Raw genomic sequence first — 13,355 nt, forward strand, 5'->3', positions numbered from 1 at the left:
TACTCTTATAACAATTCGTCGTCTATTAACAACACGTCACGTCACGTTACAGTAATCTGTGCGACCCTTAATGAGCGTATAGGGACTGTGTTGTCACTAAAGTTGTCACGATTGTGTGTGTGTGCGCTTGAAGGATGTGCGCTACTCCTGTTTTTTCGACTAACGTAAATAGCCGTATGTAATGGTTCTTGCACTGGCGAATGTCTCGTCGAACGTGACGCATTGTGTGTAACGACAGTTGTTAATCCTTTTGCTAATTATTAAATTCCTTTGTATTTAAAATATAAATATACAGGGCGATGCATTTTAAACAGGTCACCTGAATAATTCGCTTGTTTTTGAAGATAGAAGAAAATGCATTAAACCAAATTTACTTGGTATCGAGGGGCTCATAAGCAGGTGTTACCAATTCTTCTGTAGGTGAAGGCGTCAAGGAGATATGAAGATCAATTCTGTTTTCTTAAATGGAATGATATGGTTTCTTACTTACAGTCTGGTCGGCCACCCAAAGTCAACTGCAATAGAAAATAAATTGTTGGCCAAACTGTGGCCAATTTTTTTTTAAATTCTGGAACAAATATATGTTGTTAATCATAACATTATTGCGAATAAAGTATTACCTTGGACAAAAACGCTAGTGACGGTTTACCGAGAAAAGGTTTCGAATCGGATCAAGATTAATGGCACCGGAAGAGATCACGGAAAAGCACGAAATGGGAGCTGGTATTTTTCGGGAAACATTTTGCTGCCGATTGTATCACAAGTGGAAATAAACGACACGTCGAGCGTATCATTTTGTTACGTAACACACAAAATTGGGTCGGAAAAATTCATGTTTGTCAGAGGCACGCAACAGCCTGGCACTCTGCAGGTACTATTTTCGCGTGCACTGGAGACTAGCGTTTCGTCCTTTGTAATAGTGGGTAGTTCGCTTTATTGTTAACCCATGTTCGACTTAATCAAAGCTCAACAAACGTTGGTGTAAGCGACACAACGTAATCTGCAATTGGTGGAGATTCATCTAACTGGCGAAAATTTGATACTCATTGCTTTCACAGAATTGTTAAATAGAAGATCGGAGACTGCATTGTTACATTTGATGAGATTTATAATGTGGGTTGGCTCCAATTTTCGAGGGCCATACTAAACACATTGGTTATGATAATCAGTGACAAGCATGATGCTGGTCACTGGTGACTTACACTTTGAATTTATAATGGATATTAATACGGCCGCAATATTTCGTTCTGCTATCGTATTTATCAGTATTTTTTGATAATATTTATTACGATTAATTTTTACAAATTCTCAACAAAATAAATTCAATTATGACCAACAATCGTCTTACTTGTTACTTATTATTACGAAAAGCTATAAAATTAGATATCTGCATTGGGCGTATTTAAGGCAAACATGATTACTACATGAAAATTTACATTATCAATAACAATTTTTCTAAGAAAACAACACTAAGGGAAAATCAAATTTTTTAAATTTATGTGTGCTTGGAAATCGTGAAACTAGTGTAATAATAATAATTGCCATATGATCCATCCTAGAAAAACAAATAATATCCTGATATCCTCAGTTTGATACTAAAGAAGTAAATCAACAAAGTTAGAATAAAGTTATTAAGACGCCTGCAAGAAAAAGTGATTGTTCTCGACCGCTTATTATCTAATAAACTTACTACAACCTTTAACTTTTAAATTTGTTAGCATCAACATCAAAAGTTGATGATAATCACAGTAAATATAAATATTCTTTATAAATTAGATTTTGTAATACTGTTTCCGTTATCAGAAACTGGGCTAAACCCAAAACTTGAATAGCTTCGTTCCCTCAATTTTAAGGTGTACTTTTTGAGCATTTTAAAGCACACACGCAAAATAACAATGCGATTTTAAATTGTACGCGACGTCGAAGGAACCCACGCTAATGTAATCGCGAGTAAATAAATTATCCTTTCCAATAAATTTCGCGAACTAGCGCAATTAATTACGACACCGCCGACGGTGCCCACGCGATTTACGATCACGATCCAACATATTGTAATTGCGCGTTCCCTAAATTGCGAGGGGGCTTGCCAAAATTTTTTCAAAACCGGTTCAAGTCGAATTGAGGAGAAGTTTGAACGATAATTGGCGCTTGAGTGTCGAAAATTGTGAGAAAGGAGAGCCAAAAGCGAACGCTGGCCTTAATGAAAGAGTAACGAATCCAAATGGTTGGGCGTAAGTCTTAATAATCGTGGTTCGCGAGTAAATGGAGAAGACGAGGAGAGGGTGCTGAGAGAAATACGAGTTTCATTAAATTTCACGAAATATTGATGAATCAAACGATCGAGATCAGACATCTTTTTTTAACACTTTTTTTTATCAAATTAATATTAACATTATTTATATAAAGTACCTCAAAGTAAATTATTATGTAATGCAGTTCACCTTTACTTATCTCGAACGACTTGAGAATCGATATTTTTATTTCCGCATCGCATGTATTGGAAATTAAATTAAGATATAATTTGGAGAAAGTAGAATCTGACGATTGAGGTCAGACACACTGTAAACAGTTCTCTGCCAGTTTTTCGATTGTGGCACCAGATCTTAATATTACAGATGTGCTCTTTTCCTTTTGTATACATTCTTTAAAAATGTTCTTTTGTTCAGATTTTCTCTGAATTAAAACAACATTAAATTGATGTACTCGACAGCAGTGTGATGTAATTGTGTCTCTTAATTTTACTTTAAACATAAAGGATCGTGTATGTCAACCTTTAGAAAATTAAATTTAAGTATTCTATTTATATCTTCAGGAATGTTTTGAAGACTTATTACTATGTAGAAGTACTCGTTTGAGATCGAGTAACATTCTTCCTTTCTTTGTACATACAAGTTACTCCTTTATTATTGTTATTTATTTTCTCAGTTAATATGACTCGTCAGTGGTGCGATTTTCGGAATGGTTTTCTTGAGACTCGTGGAGTTCGTTTTCATTACAATTACCCATTTACAGGATTACAGTGACGTGCTGGTTTCTTTGTGAGCCCGACGAGATACAAAGGAACGCGGTTTCGAGGGAAGAAATCGTAATCCAGTTGTGCACGAGAGGTGGAAACGAGTCTCTCCAAAGACAAAGAAAGGCGAGGGAGAAACTGTATTTAGGGAACAGCAAGGTTACATTGACGCAATTTCCTTTCTCCGTGGGATACTGTAGAGCCACTGATGAATGACGATTTGTCCTCGTTGTTTTTACACTAACTAATGTATTCGATATGATTATAGTCTTTACTAACTTTATTGTGTGAAATATTTTTGACTAGTGGATTTCTATGATAATAATAAAATAAATATGGAAGAAGGTTACCTTATTATTATTTTAGGTAACGTTAAACGAGATTACTTCCAACATGTTTTCATTTTAAAGCTATACTGTATGAAATCTAAGATATTCAAGAGAAAAACTGTCATCAATATTGTAGTCTTAAATTCAATAGACACAAAAGTGTTTATGGGTAAACATTAATGCACATTTTTCAATATTCAGTAAATGTGTGTGACAAGACATAGAATTTTATTATAAATTCTCCCAAAATACATAGTACTTTGACGCATTCAAGCATAAAACGTCTCTCAAAAGTAGCAAATATTTTTATTTCAACTAAAAACGGGAGAAATATCCCACACTCCATATGCTGGCAATTCAGTGGGAACACTCATGGATATCGACAGTCATTTTGCAAATTTCTTGATCGTACGTTTACGAAATTTTACGAATCACCCTTCGTGTGGACAGGGCGGTACGACACATCTCCCTCGAAAGCAGTGATCGACAAATGTATTCGAAACACGGATGGTAGAATTGGGCTGCGCCCCTAACACAGCTGTATTGCTATATTATGCGGATACCTGGGCAGGAATTATTGCCTGATACGGGTGGCAAGAGTGTCGCGTTGTATATTATTCGATGCTCGACCTATTGGAAGGTAAATGATGGCTTCCGTGTATTCACGCGGCCGTATCTCGATGGCTTAATAGTCGTCGCGAAGGCTCGAGGACATATACGTTTTAGACCCTAGTGGAATTGATTCCAGAAGACGAGCTGTCTGGATGCCTCATCGATGCGTTTCCATAGACATAAATCTTTCATGAGCTCGCACATGTACGCCCACGGGTATTTCGCGTGTGTCGCACAGAGAAGAGACGTTCATGGAAACTTCGACATATATTTTAGCCTGTGTTGACGAAATACCAAGATCTAAATCCTCTACGGCTTCGTATGAAAATTGGAAAGTCCCGAGATATGTCTTATTCAACGATGATTCGTGCTCGAGTCGTATCTTCTTTCCTCGGCGATATCGACGCGCGGTTTACGACACGTGGGACTGAACATTTTCCTGAATTATATGATCGTACGGAGGTCCGATGATCATCATCGTGTTTATGATAATTGCTTTGTTTTATTGAAAGTGGCATGGTGTTAACATTTTATGGTGTTACTTCCATCACATTTATCAAAAGAGAAATTGTTCCTGGATCATTCGTACATGGTGTTACGGCAACATGCGAAATATTTCATTTAATTTTACGCGGTCGTGATTATTCCACAGCCTTTGTTGCATGAAAACGAATCCAAGCGTTTAAATCTCGCATTGCCCGTTGCCAAACTTGTCAGACCAATACGTGTCTGAAGTAATTAACGCCGCTAACTACGATGTGTCGTCGACGTCAGAAAAAAGAAGAGGTCTAACTCGAATTTGCAAAAAAAGAAACCGACCTCATTCAATTACATGGAAAATATCATCCACGACGCATCGTCTTCGTTATATCTGAAATTTTGCAGTATATAAAATAATTTTTGGAAAAAAAAATATAACCAACTTTAAAAAAATATTAAAACTGCAATAAAACGTATGAAATAATTTCTAGTTAATTGATATGAATACTCACCAGTTCTAGATATAATTGCTTAAAGGTATGAAATAATTTCTATTTCCTTTATATTAAATTATGTTAAATAACCTTTTCGGAGGCGGTGTTGCATGACCAACTATACATATAGATAAGTACATAGATATTCACAACCAACTCATAGCTAATAGATACCGTAGTAGAATCTTCACACAAACATCTTAGTCATAGCTTCCGAATTCTGAACTTTCTAGCGCTTACTCATTCTTTTATCTTACAAGTTCGACCGTCCACTGACCATAGCAACAGAAATCTCACCCTCGCCTATATAAACCCACTGTGTTTTTGACCTAAAGCTCAGACCTCTGTAACATATACTTACGTACGGAACGTGCCACTATTGTTAATAAATTCTTTCAATTAGTTAAATGAAAGTGTTGTTCGTAAACTCCCGACTCGAGATCGAACAGCGGCACAAAATGAAAATGTATCTAATTTTTATTGTGTTCAACATAAATGCACTTTTATTTGGATTTAAAAGAGAATAGGAAAAAAATTCAGCTCATGATGAGACTTGCGTCATAAAATGAGGAAAAATCAAAGTTTTTTTTTGGGGGGGGGGGGGGATGAAGAAAAAAATTAAAAATGTTGAAATTTGAAAAACTTACGTCTTTTTCATGTTAAACTGTTAAACGACATTCTTTATGTTTGTTTGATTATAACATGACATTGGATCATCTGAAAGTAAAAAATCTAACACATTATTAAAATATAGCTTTGTATCTATCGCTCGAACTATGTAGTATTATAAACATTTATTATTGTTTTATTTTATTTGTAAATGATCAAAGTTTGAAAAAAATGGTGAAAAATTTGAAATAGCCTCCATATTTGTATTTTCGTTCAGAGGTGTTTCATTCTATCAACAAAATTTGTTTTTTTTTTTATTGTTTGCTTTAGGTCACATGCACCTTCTAAGGTTATTAGTGACCACAGTAACGAGTTAGTAGAATAAGTCTATATTAAGTGGTATAGTCCAATATCTTTTAGGAAGCTTAATGTCTGTTTGCAGCAGTTCTCTTCTCGTAGTGCGCTCAGTGAATTGGGTAACTCAAATTGTGTCCTTATCGTGTTGTACTTTGGGCAGGTAACCAGTATATGTTCAATGGAGTTTTGAATCCTGCAGGTATCGCAGTTATTTGGTTCGGTTTTGGTTATGAGGTACGAGTGCGACCAGCTGGTGTGACCTATTCTTAATCGTGTCAGTTTTACTTGATCTTTCCTGGTTTAGCCGCCAAGCTGGGTTTATTTCATTTATATTGTCTCTTATTTTGTGAAGCTTTGTCGGTTTTGAATTTTTCCATTCCTCATTCCACTGGTCTGTGATCGCTTTAATGAAAAATTTCTGAAGATCCTTGTAGGAGACAGGATAGTTGCTTATGTCGGCTGTGCTGGAAACAGCAGTTTTTGCTGCTATGTCGGCCTTCTTGTTGCCTTCCATGTTAACATGGGAGGGTATCCAAGAATACAGTATTTCTTTTCCATTATGACGAAGTGTAGCATTTAGTTCGATGATGTTCCGGATTGTTGTGTCGCTGTTTTCATAGTTTTGTAAAGCCAATATTATACTTTTGGAGTTTGAAAATATAATAAATTTGTTGTGTGTTTCTTTCTCTATATACTTTAAGGCTTGTTGAACTGCGAATGCCTCACTGCTAAAAACTGTAAATGCATCTGGAAGTTTAAATTTTAGATCTATGTCGGGGAGGCATACTGCACATCCGGTCCCTTGGGGGATTTTGAACCGTCGGTAAATACTTGTTTGTGATTTTGGTATTCATTTGTTATTTCGATATATAGTGTTTTAACGATGTTAGGATTAATATCTGCCTACATTTAAAAATTTGTCGATTATAAGGGGGGTTTCTATTGTACACGGTGGAGATTTGTAGTGTTTCCTCGGTGCGACGAGTGATGTGTTGATATTTAGGTACATTAGATATCCTATTAGGCGAAAATTCAAAGGTTTCGGTAGATTAGGTTTCTTTTCAAAAACACTGTTAAGGTTGTCGGTTGTTATTTGTTTATAGACAGGATTTGAAGGCGTTGACATTTTAGATGCTGCATATGATAAGCTCAGTTGTTTTCTTCTGATTTCTAACGGTGGGATGTTAGCTTCGCTTAAGATCGCAGTGATCGGACTAGTGCAGTAAGCCCCAGTTGCTATCCTGGCTCCCGCGTTGTGTATGGGCGATAGTATTTTTAAAGTACTTGGTTTTGCAGAGCTATATACAATTGATCCATAGTCAAGCTTGGATAGAACTAAGGCTTTATATGATTTGATTAAGACTTGAAATTCAGCTCCCAAATTTTTAGATGCGATGACTTTTAATATATTTAGTCTTCCGAGGCATTCTGTTTTAAGGTTTTTTAAAAATGGGATCCAGGTGTGTTTATTGTCAAAGGTTAGACCAAGGATTTTAGGCGTGTTCGTCATTGTAAGTTGGTGTTGATCTAGGTGCAGTTGCAGCTGTTGATTTTGATCTGCTTTTTTGTTTAAGAAGATCGTAACAGTTGTTTTGCATTTGGAAAATTTGTAACCGGTTTGTAGAGCAAGGTTTTGAAGTTTGTTTAAGCAATCTTGAAGGATTTGCTGGCTGGTAGTTATGTTCCTTCCAGTAACAAAGAAGGGGGAATCGTCGGCAAAAATAGTGTACTTTACTGGTTTGGACAATGCTACTGCGATATCGTTTATGGCTACTAGGAATAGCGTTACACTCAAAACTGATCCTTGTGGTACTCCATTTGAGATTTCAATTTATTTTGAAAGTTTGCCATTAACTCTGACAAAATTTTTGAAATGAATTCGAGTATATTTCCGTTAAGGTTCCACTGTTTAAGTTGTTGTATGATTCGGTACCTCCAAAGCATATCGTAGGTCTTTTCAATGTCCAGGCATACTGCTATTAAACGCTGTTTATTTGCGAAGGCTTCACATATGTTTGTATCTAACATGGTGAGACTGTCAATGGTGGAACGATGTTGTCTGAACCCATTTTGATTCTTATCTAACAGATTGTTGGTTTCTAGGAACCATCGCAATATTATATTTACTATCTTTTCTAGTATCTTACATAGACAGCACGTGAGAGCGATGGGTCGGTAGCTGTCAGGATGAAGTTTATTTTTTCCGTGTTTTGGTATGGGTACAACAATCGCTTCGTGCCAGTTGGTAGGGAATACACCGTTAAGCCAAATGCAGTTATACATTCCAAGTATGTACTCTAGTCCTCTTTTTGGTAATTGTTTTATGAAAATATTCGGGATATTGCCAGGTCCTGCGCTGGAATTTCGAGTACACTTTAGTGCAGATTTCAACTCAGTCATTCGTAGCTCCGTATTTAGGGAATGGGTATTTTCTGGAGATAGACTAATTTCGTGTCTCGAGATTTCGGCGTTTGTTTTAATGCTGAGGAATCTTGGGTCAAAATTTTCATCACTTGAATTTTTTGCAAAACTATTGGCTAATAAGTTACAGATTTCTTCGGAATCTGTGATAAGTGAATTGCTTGTATTTTTGATTGCGGTAATTAAGAGGTTTGTTTTTTGTCCGTTAATTTTCTTTAGTTTGTTCCACATTCCATCACCGGGAGTGTTTTTTGTTAATGACGAAACATAATCGATCCATGAGTTTCTTTTAGCTTGTTTGAGAATTTTTCTAGCCTTGGCTCTTGTCCGTTTAAACTTTATTAAGTTGTTGTAGGTGTCTTGTTTCTTGTATACATTGAAGGCATGTTTCTTTTCTTTTATCGCATTCTCACATTCATCATTCCGCCATGGGAGATTCTTTTTTCCTGTGCTATTTGATGTTTTTGGTATGGACTTTGTTGCAGCTTGAATGATTACTTTTTCAAATTCTTCCAATATTTGGTTTATCTCGTTACAATTTGAAGGGTTGGGCGTTTGTAGTGATGAGAGATTTTGGGTTATTTCGTGACAGTACAGCGACCAATCTGCTTTTCTAAATTTCCACCTGGGTTGGAATATAGGATCATTTGAGTTCGATTCTTTTAGCTCCACAAAAATCGGAAAGTGGTCACTATTATATAATTCGTTAGAGGTTGCGTGTTCGATGATATTAAATAGACTCGGGTTACAAAAGGCTAAGTCTATTGTGCTATACGAACCGTTTGATACGTTGAAGTGAGTGGGTTTATTGGTGTTTAGTAAGGAGATTTCTGATTTGAGTATTATGTTTTCCAGTATTTTCCATCTGGCATCTGTGTTTGCGGATCCCCATATTACGTTATGGCAGTTAAAATCGACCACTACTATAAAAGTTTTGGGAGTTGTTCAAAAAGATGTATTAACTCAGCTTCTTGAATTTGATAATTGTTGGGAATATAAACGTTGCAAATGCATATTTCTCGTTGACCTAAGATGGCTAAAATTGCAACTGCCTCGATATTGGTTCTAAGTACTACTTCCGTATAGTTGATCTTTTTCTTGAGGAAGATCGCAACTCCACCACTCGCAATCAGGGTATTTCTTCTGTTTTCTTGAACAATGTTGAAGTTTTTGATATTAATAACTTCGTTCTCTTTAAATCTGGTTTCCTGTAGACACAGAATGTTTGGTCGGTGCTCCAGAAGTAATTTTTGTAGGAATTTGAACCGTGTTTTAAGACTGTTAACGTTCCATTGTAGGATTTTGTGTGACATTTGGTTTGTCAGGATAAAGTATATGCTTAATTGGTGTATTCGTCTTCGGAGCAATAGGGAGTGTCAGAATATTCCGAGGTGGCTGGGGAATGTGTTTGAAGATCAATTTCAGTATGTTTAGTTAATTTTCTGGTGATTCTCGTGAATCGATTTTTGATACAACGCTCTGTAAGGTGGGGGTATAGCTCCTTCATGAAGGTTGCTAAGGCTTCTGCATCTTCTGTGTATTCTGAAGCAATTTCTTTGGTGTTGGGTGATCCCGTCGCTTTTTCGATAAAACTTTTGAATTCGTTAAAGTTTAGCATTTTCCCAGATGTTTTGAGTATATGTTTAATTGATTGTATCATATCCTCCACGCTTTTTTCACTAGTTGTTCTACTATTTCCTCTATTTTCTTTCTTTTTTTTTGGTGACTTGAGTTTAGGTTCCTTATTTAAGATTTCTAGAAGGCTGACTGGTTTTTCTGGTGCGTGGGTTGCATCGTTCGGTTTTTCTAAGGAGTGGCTTGAGTCGTCTGTTATTTCAGATTTGGTGCGTTGTAATGATTTGAATGGTGTGTCTATATCCATATTTTCTATTTCATTGCTACGGTTGATATTTTCTGGGTTTTTGGGCGTTTCATCGTTGTTTATGTTAGATGTAATTTCTACTGTTTCAACTTCTTGGGTGTTAACTACACCAGTTGTTTGTGGAAGGTTATAGGTTGTACGTTGGATTTCGATGGTGTTGCACTTTTTTGTTAAATGACCCTCTAGTTTGCAAATAAAGCATTTTAGCGTATCTGTTGACGAATAGATCCAGTACGTGGTTTGTTCATGCTCAATTTTTATGTTATTTGGGATTTTATAGGTATCATCTGGGTGCACATGTAATTGACGACGGACGCTGAGTATGCGCGTGAAACCTTCTCCTGTCATTCCTGCTTTGATGAAGGAAACAGCTGATTCTCTTCTTACTCCTAGTTTGTCGAAAATTTCTTCGATTGTGGCATATGGTATTGTTGGATAAACATTCGACAGTATTATACGTTGGGCTTTACTAATTAGCGGTTTCAAGGACAGAGTAGAACCGTTGACTCTGATATGTTTATGTTTATCTGTAAGGTTTATCTGTTAGATTTCCTTGCTCGCTAGAAAGACACATATTCTTCCATTTGATATACGTGATATAAATCTGATGTTTGTGGGGTTTACGATTTTATCCAGTGCCTGGGCATAGTCTTTTAGTTGTATTCCGTCTTTAGCTTCGATTATTATTGCCTGGTCTTTTTGGGGGAAGCAATCGCTTTGAACTACGTTTGTGTAACTTCGCCGTTGGGGATTTCTGGGATCTTGTTGGGGTTGGTGGACATGTCTACCTTGCTCAGAGGCCATTTCGGTGAATAGATTGCACCGAAGTAGGCGTGTGCTTGGTTTTAAGGTTTGGTTTACTACAGTTAATTGGTGGCTCACTTTATATTCGCTTAAATTTCGCACTTGAACATTTATATATACACAAGGATCACGATACAATCGCGGTATGTATTCGAAGCTCGCGTTCATAGTACGCACAGCGTTGTTAAACACATCCGATCGCTACCACGGTTTCTGACCGACTCCAAAAAAAATTTGTTTGTTAATTTAATATTTCTGCTATTATATATGGAAACAGACATTTCACAATTATTTGTTATGTGAAAGAAACATTCTTAAAAAGAATCTTTTCTTCTTTCGTTTCAATTTACATAATCATACCATCGATGAACATTATCATGAAACAAGTTATCATAACACAATGAAGAGGATTTATTTAACATCCTCTTGAATGACGATGCATGATCCTCTATGATCCTCTATGATCAACCAAGCTGAAATTTAGTCGAAAAAATATGTATATTCGTTATGCATATTAATGGAGGGAAGAAAGTAACAGAAAATCGTATTCTCAAACAATACACTCTCCACCTCTTTCAATGAATAAATCAGGCGAGTGGTTTGTTCCAGTTTGTTATTTGATCGTCCGTTGCTTTTGCATCTTACTACCAGATAGTAACGTAACGATTTGTCGTCATGTATTTCAACGTATTTCTAAAGATCCTGTAGATTATTCACGTTAAATTCCATCATGCTAATATAGCACTGTGAGTTATTGTGGTTACATTAAAATGGCCTCGTTCGAGGGCTCTTACCGCAGTACTCGAAATTACGATTGCGCAGGTATCGATATCTCCCCAGTTCCGAACGATGCTTGTTTATTAAAAACGTGGTTTACTTCAATCGTTTAATCTCAGTTTTTGAAATTTCAAGCTCCCAATCCCTTGCGCAAACAATTTTTACGATCTTTTAAGAATACATTTAAATTATAGTTCCCTTTATTGTATATTTTGAAACAGTTTTTAAAGAAAATTAGGCTATTTAAATAAATTTAAAATGATTTATTCAATTTGAAGAGTCTCGAATTGAAAGAACGATGAACACGGATAATTATGAAATAATACTAGTGCACTCAAATGCGTTTCGTAGGAATTATGTAGTAATACTATTTATCAAGTGAAAAGTCGTTAATCCTGTTTAATGTATCAGTTCAATGTTATAAAGCATTATAAATATTGAAGTAAGAAGTAGAAGAATATAAATAAAGCAACAGCTGTGACTTCCTGACACTATTCAATAATTTAATACTTCTATCGAATATTATATAAAAATTTCTAGTACTTGACTTTCGGGTAAGAAAATACAATTTTCTATTTTTTATTTGTTTGATTAAAAGTAAAACTCCAAATATAAGTGTGAAATTCTATTAGTAAAACTATAATAAAATTCCACTAGTTCCAAATATCCAATCCTTACGTACTAAGAAAATTACTTTTCATTCCACTGTATTATCAACACGCGTATTATTTTTTCAAAGGTTCTACGCAGTTTGGCAAATTCTAGTACAGCTTTAAATATTTTAAATTTATGGTGCCGTGCCAAATAAGTTGACTGCCCCATAATAAAATGGAACTGATTAACGCGTACCCGTGGAAAGACGTCGTCGCGAATTACTCGGCCTGCGCGAGAAATTCATTATCGCGAAACGCATGCGTCCAGTTTCTCACAGTTCTTTCATGTTATCTCACAGGAGAGTGAGCTATCGCTTCTATCAATTGCTCCTCCGCGTTGCTGAGTCTTCCATGATGAGCCGTTGGATTTCCATTTCGAAAATGTCGGAGAAAAAATCGCGCAGGGCTGGAACACCCGAAAGCAGCGACAAGGCAATTTAAAAAGTTCTTTCGGCTCGTTTAATTTCCCTCCAGTTTTCAATTTATCGTGGCTCGTAATTCTATTTCGCTGGATGATGAAGCGCCTCCACACGTATTTCACGAATCGTGCGCGCCCAGCGATGACAAACGCCGTTTTCGCGATTATTATGCAACTTACACGTGCACAGCTTGGAGGAAAACTGTCTTCAGGCCTGTATCTTTTATCATTCCACTTTAAAACATCTCCGTTATCTGAGCTTCTCGTGTTTTCACAGTTTGAGACCCCAAAAAGTTGGCCAAAATCGTTTCTTTCAATCTCATAATAGAATTTTAGAAGTGGTGTAAAATTATTAATGAAAGATCAAGGTCTTTTTTTTAATGATTCTTATTTAGGGTCTCATCAATAACAAGGTTATTAACGACCACAATTGGCCCACAAACACCACAAAGCTACCAATAGAATATGTGGACGTTATCTTATATTTAGACTAGTAGATGATGGTT

The 13,355-nt window shown here is 36.1% G+C and overlaps 1 protein-coding gene across 1 annotated transcript in view; it reads left to right on the forward strand.

The window, feature by feature from the left end:
• The window catches only part of LOC128884053 (uncharacterized), a 638,316-nt gene that overhangs the window by 22,435 nt on the left and 602,526 nt on the right, over positions 1–13,355 (forward strand). The gene's annotated exons all lie outside the window — the stretch shown is intronic.

Source organism: Hylaeus volcanicus, chromosome 1 (assembly GCF_026283585.1).
Source record: "Hylaeus volcanicus isolate JK05 chromosome 1, UHH_iyHylVolc1.0_haploid, whole genome shotgun sequence".
Classification (NCBI taxonomy): domain Eukaryota; kingdom Metazoa; phylum Arthropoda; class Insecta; order Hymenoptera; family Colletidae; genus Hylaeus; species Hylaeus volcanicus.